At 37.5% G+C, this 13,469-nt stretch overlaps 1 protein-coding gene across 4 annotated transcripts in view; it reads right to left on the bottom strand.

Annotated features, from left to right (window-relative positions):
- Window positions 1-13,469, bottom strand: part of OCA2 (OCA2 melanosomal transmembrane protein) — a 442,347-nt gene that overhangs the window by 231,715 nt on the left and 197,163 nt on the right. The window lies entirely within an intron of this gene.

The raw sequence follows: 13,469 nt of genomic DNA, 5'->3' as shown, positions 1-13,469 counted from the left end.
ATATGCTGCTTATAAGAGACTCATTTTAGACCCAAAGAAACCTCCAGATTTAAAGGGTGGGGGTGGAGAACAATTTATCATTCTAATGGACATGAAAAGAAATCTGAAGTGGCCATCCTTATATCAGACAAACTAGATTTTAAACCAAAGACTGTAATAAGAGATTAAAAAAAAAAGGACACTACATCATAATAAAAGCATTGATCCAAAAAGAAGTTCTAACAATTGCAAATATTTATGCCCCTAACGTGGGAGCAGCCAAATATATAAACCAATTAATAACAAAATTAAAGAAAATCATTGATAATAATATAATAATAGTAGGGGACATTAACATACCACCATAGCAACTGACAGGTCATCTAAGCAGAGAATTGTCAAAGAAACAAGGGCTTTGAATGACACACTGGACCAGATGGACTTAACAGATATATTCAGAGCATTTCACCCTAAAGCAACAGAATATATTCTTCTCAATACATGAAATATTCTCCAGAATAGATAACACACTGGATCACAAACCAGGTTTCAGCTGGTACAAAAAGACTGAGATCATACCATGCATATTTTCAGACAACAATGCTCTGAAATTTGAAATCAACCAGAAGAAGAAATTTGGAAGGACCACAAATACATAGAGGTGAAAGAACATCCTACTAAAGAATGAATGGGTCAACCAAGAAATTAAAGAAGAATTTTAAAAATACATGGCAACAAATGAAAATGAAAACACAACTGTTCAAAACCTTTGGGATGCAGCAAAGTGGTCCTAAAAGGGAAGTATATAACAATACAGGCCTTCCTCAAGAAACAAGAAAAGTCACAAATATATGACTTAACCTTACATCTAAAAGAGCTGGAAAAAGAACAGCAAATAAAGTCTAGATCCAGCAGGGGAAGAGAAAGAATAAAGATTAGAGCAGAAATCAATGAAATAGAAACCAAAAGAACAGTAGAACAGATCAATGAAAGTAGAAGCTGGTTCTTTGAAAGAATTAATAAGATTGATAAACCCCTGGCCACACTTATCAAACACAGAAGAAAAAAGACCCAAATAAATAAAATCATCAATGAAAGAGGAGAGATCACAACCAACAGCAAAGAAATACAAACAATTTTAAGAACATAACAAACTCAACACCCAAAGAACAAATAATCCAATCAAGAAATGAGCAGCAGACATGAACAGACATTTCTCCTAGGAAGACATACAAATGGCCAACAGACACATGAAAAAATGTTCAATATCACTCAGCATCAAGGAAATACAAATCAAAATCACAATGAAATACCACCTCACACCAGTCAATGGCTAAAATTAACGAGTCTGGAAACAACAGATGTTGGTAAGGATGTGCAGAAAGGGGAACTGAACCCTCTTACACTGTTGGTGGCAATGCAAGCTGGTGCAGTCACTCTGGAAAACAGTATGGAGGTTCCTCAAAAAGTCAGTCTAAACTGGATACTGTAACAGCTAGGGTAAATGAGAAAGAAGAATGAATTAGTTACCTAGAAGATAAGCTGACAGAAAGGAAGGAAGTCAAAGAGGATAGGGATAAACAACTAGAAGTGCATCAGATGTAGAGAGATCGATGATGCCATGAAACATTCCAAAGTCAGAATTATTGAGATCCCTGAGGGGGTAGAGAAAGAGAGAGGACTAGAAGGTATACTTGAGCAAATCATAGCTGAGAACTTCCCTAATCTGAGGAAGGAAACAAGCATTTGTGTCCAAGAGGCAGAGAGGACCCCTCCCAAGATCAATAAAAATAGACCAACACTGGTATATGGTAGTAAAACTTGCTAATGTTAGAGTCAAGGCAGCTATCCTGAGAGCAGCTAGGGGAAGAGATTTCTTACCTATGAAGGGAGGAACCTCAGAATAACGTCAGACCTGTCCACAGAGACCTGGCAAGCCAGAAGGGGCTGGAAAGGCATATTCAGGGGACTAAATGAGAAGAACATGCAGCCAAGAATACTTTATCCAGCAGGGCTGTCATTCAGAATGGATGGAGATACAAAGAGCTTCCAGGACAGGCAGAAACTGAAAGAATATGTGACCACCAAGCCAGCCCTGCAAGAAATAATAAAGTGGGATTCTATAAAAGAAAAAAGACCCTAAGAGTAACATAGACCAGAAATTTACAGAGACAATCTATAAAAACAGGGGCTTTACAGGCAATGTAATGGCACTAAATTCATATCTTTCAGTAGTTACTCTCAATGTAAACAGCCTAAATGCTCCCATGAAACAGCACAGGTTTGCAGATTGGATACAAAGACAGGACCCATCCATATGCAGTCTACAAGAGACTTATTTAGAACCTAAAGACACCCCAGATTGAAAGTGAGGGGATGAAGAATGATTTATCATTCCAACAGACCTCAAAAGAAAGTTGGAATAGCAATCCTCATATCAGACAAATAAGATTTTAAACCAAAGACTGTAAGAAGAGATGTAGAGGGACACTACATCATACTTAAAGGGTTTATCCAACAAGAAAATCTAACAATTGGAAATTTCTATTCCCCCAACATGGGAGCAGCCAACTACATAAGCCAGATGTTAAGCAAAATAAAGAATCACATTAATAATAATACATTAATAGTGGGAGATCTTAACACTCCACTCTCAGCAATGGACAGATCATCTAAGCAGAAGACCAACAAAGAAACAAGAACTTTGAATGACACATTGGACCATATGGACTTTGTAGATATATATAGAACATTCCACCCTAAAACAACAGAATACTCATTCTTCTCGATGCACACAGAACTTTCTCCAGAATAGACCACATACTGGGTCACAGAACAAGTCTCAACCAATACCAAAACATTGAGATTATTCCCTGCATGTTATCAGACCACAATGCCTTGAAACTGGAACTCAATCACAAGAAAAAATTTGGAAGGAAATCAAACACTTGGAAGTTAAAGAGCATCCAACGAAAGAATGATTGGGTCAACCAGGAAATTAAAGAAGAACTTAAACAATTCATGGAAACTAATGAGAATGAAAGCATATCAGTCCAAAACCTATGGGATACTGCAAAGGTGGTCCTTTCAGCATTGTGGCAGAATACAAAATCAAAATCACAATGAGATACCACTTTACACCAGTTAGAGTGGCAAAAATTAACAAGGCAGGAAACAAGTGTTGGCAAGGATGTGGATTAAAGGGAACCCTCTTACACTGTTGGTGGGAATGCAAGTTGGTACAGCCACTCTGGAAAATAGTATGGAGTTTCCTCAAAAAGTTAAAAATAGAGCTACCTTACGACACAGCAATTGCACTACTAGGTATTTACCCCAATGATACAGATGTAGTGAAAAGAAGGGGCACATGCACGCCAATATTCATAGCAGCAAGGTCCACAATAGCCAAATGCTGGAAGGAGCCGAGATGCCCTTCAACAGAAGAACGGATAAAAAAGATGTGGTTCATATATACAATGGAATATTACTCAGCCATCAGAAAGGATGAATACCCACTATTTGCATCAACATGGATAGATTATGCTAAGTGAAATAAGTCAAGCAGAGAAAGACAATTATCATATGGTTTCACTCATATGTGGAATATATGGAATAGCATGGAGAACATTAGGAGAAAGAAGAGAAAACTGAAGGGGGAGAAATCAGAAAGGGAGACGAACCATGAGAGACTATGGACTCCGGGAAACAAACTGAGGGTTTCAGAGTGGAGAGGGGTGGGAGGATGGGGTAGCCAGGTGATGGGTATTGAAGAGGGCATGTGTTGTGATGGGCATTGGGTGTTATATGCAACTAATGAATCACTGAACACTACATCAAAAACTAATGATGTACTATACAGTGACTAACTGAACATAATTTAAAAAATGAAAAAAAAATATTTGCAGCTGAACTCTTGTGCGGGCTTCTTCAGTCTAAAAAAAGCTGATGTGAGTGGTCCCTGGCTGCCTTGGTGGGAAGAACATGCAACTTTTGATCTTGGGGTTGTGAGTTCAAGCCCCACCTTGGGTGTAGAGATTACTTAAAAATAAAATCTTAGGAAAAAAATTAAGAGTGGAAATAAATCAAAGAAGAGAAAAATAATAGAGATAATCAACAACCAAAAGAGCAACAAAACTGACAAACCTTTAGCTAGAGCAAGAAAAGGAGGGACATTACCACAGACCTTACTGAATTTAAAAAGATTATAACATATAGGCAAACGTCATTTTATTGCACTTCACTTTATTGCGTTTTGCAGACACTGAATATTTTACAAATTGAAGGTTTGTGGTAACCTGCACCCAGCAAGTCTATCAGTGCCATTTTTCCAACACTATTTGCTCACTTCATGCCTCTGACATATTATTGTAATTCACACAATATTTCAAGTGTTTAAATTATTATTATATTTGTTATGGTAATCTGTGACCAGTGGTCATGACTCACTGAAAGCTCAATTGATGGTTGACGATTTTTAGCAATATTTTTTTAAAAGATTGTATTTATTTATCTGACAGAGATAGAGACAGCCAGCGAGAGAGGGAACACAAGCAGGGGGAGTGGGAGAGGAAGAAGCAGGTTCATAGCAGAGGAGCCTGATGTGGGGCTCGATCTCACAACACCGGGATCACGCCCTGAGCCGAAGGCAGACGCTTAACAGCTGTGCCACCCAGGCGCCCCTTTAGCAATATTTTTTAAATTAAAGTATGTACACTTTTTTTTTTTTAGATATAATGCTATTGCACACTTAATAGACTACAGTGTAAACATAACTTTTACATCCACTGGAAACCAAAAAATTCATTTAACTCAATTTATAGTGATATTTGCTTTATTGCAGTTGTCTGAAACTAAACCCACAATATCTCTGAGGTATGCCTGGAATGCTATGAAAAAATATTTGATAACCTAGATAGAGTGGACAAATTCCTAGAAAGATACAAACTACTGAAATTGAAGAAGAAATAAAAATTTTGAATATATCTATTTGACTAAAGAGATTGAATTATTTACCATAAGATAAATAAGTACTAGGGATATAATGTACAATATGAAGCTATAGCTAACATTGCTGTATGATATATACAAAAATTGTTAAGAGAGTAAATTCTAAGAGTTCTCATCACAGGAGGAAATTTTTCTTCCTTTATTCTTTTCTACTTTATTTTGTTTTTATTGTATCTACATGAGAAAATAAATTTTAGCTGAACCTACTGTGGTAATCATCTCACAATACACATAAATTAAACTATCATTCTGTATGCCTTAAACAAACTGAGGGCTTTAGTGGGGAGGGGGGTGGGGGAATGGGGTAGACTGGTGATGGGCAGTAAGGAGGGCACGTATTGCATGGTGCACTGGGTGTTATACACAACTAATGAATCATCGAACTTTACATCAGAAACCAGGGATGTACTGTATGGTGACTAACATAATATAATAAAAAAATTATTATAAAAAATAAAAAACTCATACTGCAATGTGTCAATTATTTCTCAATAAAACAGTGGGAGAAAGCTTTAAAAAAAAAAGAAAAAACCCTTCCCTCACACCATATATAAAAATAATGGATCACAGACCTAAATGGAAGATCTAAAATTATAAAACACTAGAAGAAAGCAGAGGTACATATCTTCATGACCTTGGATTAAGCAATGGTTTGTTAAAAATAACTCTAAAATCACAAGGAACAAAAGAAACAGATCTATTGGACTTTATCAAAATGAAAACTTTTGTACTTTAAAGGACACCAACAAGAAAGCAAAAAGAAAATCCGCAGAGTAAAAGAAAATGTTTACTAATCATATATTGGATGAGGGACTAGTATCCAGACTATATGAAGAACTTTATAATTTGACAACAACAAAAAGACAAGCCAGTTTAAAGATGGGTAAAGTGTTTTAATAGACATTTCTCCAGAGAAGATATGCAAATGGCCATAAGAACATGAAAAAATCCTCAACAACATTAGCCATTAGCCATCTCATTAACATAATGAGATACTACTTCACACCCTGGAGAAAGGATATAATCAAAAAGGTAGACAATAACAAGTGTTGGTGAGGATGTGGAGAAATTGGAACCTCACCCAATGCTGTTGGGAATGTAAAATTGAAGATGCTATGAAAAACAATCTATCAGTACCTCAAAAAGTTAAGCAGAATCAGAAAATAACCTAGCAATTCCACTCATAGGTATACATCCAAGAGAACTGAAAACATATGTCCACACAAAAACTCATACACAAATGTTCATAGCAGCATCATTCATAATAACCAAAAAGTGGGAAAAAAACAAAATGTCCACCAATTAATAGATAAACAAATTACGGTATAGCTTAGAAAATGGAATATTATTCAGCCATAAAAAGTAATGAAGTAGTAAAACTCCTGCAACATGGATGAATATTGAAATCATTATGCTAAGATACAAAAAATTGAATAATTATTTGTATAATACAAATAACTGAATAATTATTTGTATAATTTGAATAATTCCATTTATATGGGATGTCCATAATAGGCAAGTCCATACAGGCAGAAAGTGGAATTATTGGAGGGAGGTGAAGTGTGGGGCATGAGGGGAAATGGTGACTGCTAATAAGTGTGGGGTTATTTGAGGGTGAGGAAAATGTCCTGGAATTCAATAGTGGCAATGGTTACACAACTTTGTGAATACACAAAAGAACATTGAATTATACACATTCAAAGGATGAAATCCATGGTATTTGAATTCTATATCTCAATAAAAAAATCTAAGCCATCCTCTCTCTCTCCTTATTTAACCTGCTCCCTTTCTCTCTTCCTCCTCCTTCCTCTCCCTCACCTCTCTCTCTCTCTCTCTCGATTTCATTTCTTCAGTGTCATGGGTAATATGGTAATTTTAGCCATGGTAAGATGAATAAGGAAAACAGGAACTTTACTCTAATTAATTCTTAAAAGCCAAGACCTATTTGTTGTATTTATTGTCACACCAAAATAATCACATGGATATTTACATTCATTTAAGATGAATACTTGATAAAAACTAGGAAGGAGCTATCTAGGGATTTAAATGTTTCTATTATCAGGTTTACACAAACTTCATGTAACAATTGCTGTGTGTGTGTGTGTGTGTGTGTGTGTGTGTGTGTGTGTGTGTCTATCCTTCCAACCCTGGTGAGTGCCACATTTCCCTTAGGTCTACTTTGAGGCCATAGGAAGAAGAAGCCTTTCTTTGAGGCAGCAGAGTCCTGAGAAGACCTTCAAAACTAGATCATCTCAGCCCTCCTGACAGGGTAGCCATGTGACTTAATTGAAGGCTTAGTTCCTCATCTGTCACTCACAGGCACTCACAGCATGATGCTATGAAACACTGAAACCCTTTGATGAACCCCCCTCCCCAAGATGCAAATATACTGTCGCTCCACAGTTACAACACTCATTTCAAGCTAATGCATTAGTATCCTTGCTAAAATGTAACATTTCACAATACCAGTCTAAGTTTATGGTTTGATAACACGTGGGCTAGAAGACAACCTGGTCAAATCCTCTCAGCCATAAGAGAACAGATCCATCCTATGGGCCGGTGAGCATCTGAGCTTACTTGGAATAACATTTCTGAACCACCTGACCAGCAAGAAGAGTGCTGCTGACCTACCTCTTGGGATACCATCATCCAGTTGCCAGGCTGGGGACTATGGCTCACCATGGGCCAACTGTTTCTGTTTTTTATTGGAATTTCTACAAGGGTCATTTGCTTCCTTGTATTTGCTCAATTTTTTCCATCTGGATGAAATCTTTAATCTCATCACCAACCTTTGGAATCATATTCTTTCATCAAAGTCCATGACAAATGCTGCCTCCTCCAAGAGGCATTTCCTTGTTTTTCAATTGGATGTGATCTCTTCCAACTCTTCCTCTTCCTGTTCCTCCGCTTCTCCTTCTTCCTCCTCCTCCTATTCCACTTCCTTCCCCCCCTCCTATTTCTAGCTCTCTTTAATTTTGACAGCAATAGCAGTTCATCTGTCCCTTGATCATGGAAGTGGTTATATTTGGCTGTATAACTTGGTACCCTTGCCCTGCCTCTGCAACAAACTGAGAGCTCTGAAGATCTGTGTCTTAATTAGTCATGTAGTTCTCAGTGCATCTCATGTGAATCAGTATAGACCTCCCCTCTACAATGGGAGAGCAATGAGAGCAGTGACATAGTTTTTATGTTCACTACACTATACCCAGTCCCTATACCACCACTTGCATTTGTTGTACAAATGCATGAATGGATAACCGAATTAATAAATGAATGATGTAACTGAAATGAATTACTTACCAGAAATCAGAGTACCTGGGAAATACATTAGGAAGCTTTGGAGATGTCTGTCCAGCTCACAATGACCCCCTTCCTCTAAGAATTATACCTCCAGTGCCTCCAGTATAAAACATGTGGCCTCTGTCCTGGTCATAATTTCTAGGCTAGAAAAGGAAGCTAACCCAATCTGGGCCGATCAGACTCTTCACCAGGGAACCCAGGATTCAAAATAACTTTTTCTGTGTGTTGTCGAAAGTGAGATTCTACAAATCAGGAAAGTAACAAGATCATCTGTGTTCTGCCGTAAACAGAAAAAAGATAAGGAAATGGTGCATGGAGAAGCACGAGGCGATGAAAAGAGAATGGAGAGTGTTTGGGAATCAGAAGCATGCCCTTTGTCTGGATGCTTTTCTTTTTTCTGAGTCTGCCCCCTGCCCGGACCCATTATCCCTTGCAGTCTGCCAGTGAGCCCAGTATCCTTCAATAATATTTATATTGCTTAAGACTAATCAAGGAAGTTGCTTTATTGGTAGTTGAAAATACTTAAACAAAGACAATAAAATTGTTCAACAATAGGACACCAACGGACAGTGAGAACGCTAGCAATTTCAAAACAATAATCAGGGAAATAATTACAGAAAAGCCTCCAAAACTGAAATCTAATCAAACATATTGTGAGAGAACTTAGGGGCACACTCTGAACTAATTATCAAAGAAGGAGACCTAGAAAACTGCTGAGCAAGGTTATAAATTATAAGGCCAAAGGCAACATTTTAAAGCAGCTCATTGATTCCTATAGTTTCCTAATCAATTATCCACGATTCTAAAATCCTAAAGTTCAGAAAAAGCAAAAATTTTTATGTTTTATGTGAAAATTCAATAGAAACTGACTTGAACTAAAATGAGGCAATTTATGGTCTTAATTTATCCCACCTTGTATAAATATTCATGTTTCATTGCAGAAATAATGCTTAGATGACAAGGTGCGGGCCCTGAACCTCTTGGGGGTGTTACATTATATACAATTTAGTATGTACACTGAATTGTCTTTGTAAAATACAAAAATATCAGAATTTGAAACATATCTGGTAGCAAGAATTTCCTATAGGGACTATGGACCCATGTGTAACAACTGAGCAGACTAGAGTTAATTCTAGCATATGTTGTGAGATAAAGATCCTTGCACATTGGATAATTATCTCTTTGCCAGATGCACATAAATTGTAAGCAGGGCCCTTTTCTTTCTTCACTATTTAGCACCTCTTGCACCTTTGGGTCCCTCAAAGTTCTCCTGTCTCTCACTTAAAGTCTGTGGCAGTAGCCAGCTCTGTGCAGATGTGCTCTCCTACAGATGTACCCTGACCGAATCTATCCCTGAACCCACGCACCTACTTCCCATCCGTAGCCTTTCTGCTGCTTGACCTTCATGAATGTACCAGCTGTATACATGTGCAAATTAGCATTCCACAGTGAGGCACTTGAACCAACAGCTAATGGAGACAATGGGTAAATGCACCCTCTCCCATGCAACCCCATGGACAGACCTAAGACATAGTCTATACTTCTTCTCAGACAATCCTATGGGATGGAGCCACCAGTGGCCCACATCAGTGGCCATATGATGATGCAGTCTTGCTTTGGCCTGCTCTCTTCACTATTCTGCTTCCATGTTTCCACAGTGTAGTGGTTATCACATTCACCTGACACTACTCTGCCTCCCTATCCTTCACTTCTCTTTCGTGGAATCATACTTCCCAATGAAAAACCTACACACAAGCCTTTGCCCAGGCTTTGCTCTCTAGAGAACCTAGGCTGAGTCAGCCACATCTAAAATTCTCATAATTAAGTTGAAATCTATAAGAATCAATAAGAAGTTTGTTCATGCATTCTATAACCCTATATCTTGTATCTATTAATGTGTAGGGCATTTATACAAGGCACTGAGGAGAGAAAAGTTTAGCAGACATGGACCATACCCTTGAGTCTAGCTGGGCTAAGAGAGATATTAGGGCACAGAGACTCAAACAAATGATTAGAATAACATGTGAGTTCTCGATCTAAGTTGCTTGGAGCTCCAGGAGAAGGTGTCTAACCGTGCCAACTGCTGGCAAAGTCATGGAATAGTTGAAGCTCCCAGGCTGTGGGAGCATGAAGTGTTATGGTGCAGCAATTTCTTTCAAAGCTAAAGATACACTCACCATGTGAACCAGCAGTCTCACACTTAGGTAATTAACCAATAGAAGTGAAAACTTCCGTTCACACAAAACCATGCACATGAATGTTTGGAGTAGCTCTACTCACAATCTCCAAAAACTGGAAACAATCCAAATGTCCTTCAGTGGGTGAATGGATAAACAAAATGTATCCACACCATGGAAGACTATTCAGCAACAAAAAGAATGAACTATTGATACACACAGCAACTTGGATGAATTTGAAAGGTTTTATGCTGTGTGAGAAAAGCCAATCCCAAAGGTTGCATAAAGTCGGATTACATGTATTAGACATCCTCTAAAAGACAAAACTATAGGGATAGAGAAAAATCAGGAGCGTTGCTGTGATTGAGGCAGGGGGTAACTACAAAAGGGTAACACTGAAGTTTTTGGGGGCAATGGAACTGTTCTCTATTCCAATTGTACTGGTGGTTATGTAAATTTACATCTTTGTTAAAATTCATAAAATTTTGTACCAAAAGGAGAAGTCAATTTTTCTTTATGGTAACTTAAAAAATAAAATAAGAAAGAAAAAGAGAATGAGAGTTAATGCTGTGTTTAAGTTTAAATGAAGGGATGTGTTACATGATGCTACGTTTTGTTACATGGCATGATCTGATGTTATATGACACCACACTGTAATTATGTGATGTCACATTGTACACAGTGTTATATGACACTTTTATCATATGATATCATGCTGTTTTATATAATGTCATGTGTTTCATGATGTACATTGCAGAATATGACATCACCTCGTGTTATATGACATCATATTGTATTATGCTCAACTTATACAGCACATCACATTCAAAACAGCAATTCACCAAAAATAAATGGTCACATTTACTGACTGAAGCCCTGGGAAGATCTTGCATCAATTTTTCTCTTGTTCCCATCAGCAGAGTTACTGTAACTCTAAGGAAACTGTACTACATTTAAAACATACGCTAACCAAACTTTTCTACTAGTCAATCTAACTCTTCCATCGTGATGAATGCAAATATATGAGTTACGTATTCCAGGATCCCCAGATAAAAGCATTTCTTCACAAACCCTAACTGAAAACAAAAGATTTAAAAGCAAAAAAAGAAGCCCTTTGATCACAGGTGCAGCAACCACACAAAAAGAGATGTAACATCTTAGTAAAAAGTGTTCACTTCTCAGGCTTAAATAGAATATTTTGCAGTAATTAAGATTTTTTTAAAGTCCATATAGTTAAAGATGTGACTTTAAATAGCTAAATTCTGGAAGGAGCCGAGATGCCCTTCAACAGATGACTGGATAAAGAAGATGTAGTCCATATATACAATGGAATATTACTCAGCCATCAGAAAGAACGATTACATGACATTTGCAGCAACATGGATGGGACTGGAAGAGATTATGCTAAGTGAAATAAGTCAAGCAGAGAAACACAATTATCATATGGTTTCACTCATTTATGGAACATAAGAAGTAGAAAGATTGGTAGGAGAAGGAAGGGAAGAATGAAGGGGGGGTAAACAGAAGGGGGACTGAACCATGAGAGACTGTGGACTCTGGGAAACAAACTGAGGGCTTCAGAGGGGGGGCGGGTGGGGGATTGGGATAGGCCAGTGATGGGTATTAAGGAGGCCACGTATTGCATGGTGCACTGGGGTGTTATACGCAAACAATGAATCACGGAACATTACATCAAAAACTAAGGATATACTGTATGGTGACTAACATAACATAATAAAAAATTATTATAAAAAATAAATAAAAATAAATAAAATTTTAAAGTACTGTTATTTATACAGTGATCACAGCCAAATGCTAAAAAAATTGCATGCAAACTTCCATATATGTTTTAGTCTTTAAAATGCATGCTATGTTCTTTTGAAGTGTGATCCCAAATGAAATTAGAAACAAAATATTCTGTAAATACCCAAAAGAATTATCTTATGGAACCCCACTGCCCACAAAACACCAGTTTTATTGTATTTGCTTAATTGCCAGTGGTGACCACATCTTAAAGGTTTATAACACTAAAATTACATTATGCCTGCAGTGTAGGCTACCTGGGAAATTGGATTTGAGATTATTGAAGGAAATAAATTATGAGAGGTTCTAAACACATGATATAAAGCTGGACACCCAGTCAAAAGCATGTACATAATGTATTATGTGTAAGACTCTAGCAATGTATCTTTCTACATATGATATAAAGGAGAAGTTAATGTACAATCTAAAGATTTCTGATGGTAGCCTAGATCCAAAGGAGTAATGCCATGGCGTGAATAACTGAAACTTGCTCACGTTATCTATTTTTACAAAGTTAGGAGGCTTTGCTTTGTATAGAAGTTATATCCTTCAAATGTTGCAGGAAATCAAACTTTTATAAGAAGATATTTAATATATCTTAACAGAGCTTCCTTTTGAAGGAAAACCATAAAGCTTTTGGTTATAAAGAAAAAATTCCTTGAAAGGACTTCAAATTTATCTTTCTCATAAATCTGTACATTCATGTGAGGTGCATTTTGGAAGTGGGTCGGGTTTTGTTTTGTTTTAAGTGGTAACACCAATAGAGATAACTGCTAAATCAGTAAGAAAAACCAAAGGAATGTGGAAAATACTGATGAAAAGTGGAAGGATGTGGGAGTTAACAAGATATGTGGCGAGCTCCATCTGCAACACAGGCATGTCTCAGGTGGGGACAGGCCCTGCAACCTTGACACAGGGCTTGAGAAAGTGGAAAGTGAGAGTCATAGCACCAGGAAAGCAAGAGAAGAGAAAACTGTGGGAGATAATGGGCGAAGGGGTTCTGCTCTCTGGGGAAAATAGATGCATCATGGGGGACAGGGGTTTTGTAGATCTCTTGCATTCCTCTGGCCCTTTCAGTCCCTCATCTAATCCTCATGTCAAGTTGCACAGACTGCAAGACTGTGGCCTTGCTGATGGGACCTCCTGTCTCTTCTGGGGGTTCTTCTCAAGCAACAGTTTAAAGATCTGGTTATCAAGTATGAG

The sequence above is a fragment of the Ursus arctos genome, unplaced genomic scaffold (genome assembly GCF_023065955.2).
Source record: "Ursus arctos isolate Adak ecotype North America unplaced genomic scaffold, UrsArc2.0 scaffold_28, whole genome shotgun sequence".
Lineage (NCBI taxonomy): Eukaryota > Metazoa > Chordata > Mammalia > Carnivora > Ursidae > Ursus > Ursus arctos.
Note: the sequence above shows the minus strand (reverse complement) of the source record. Positions and strands in the feature narration are given on the sequence as shown.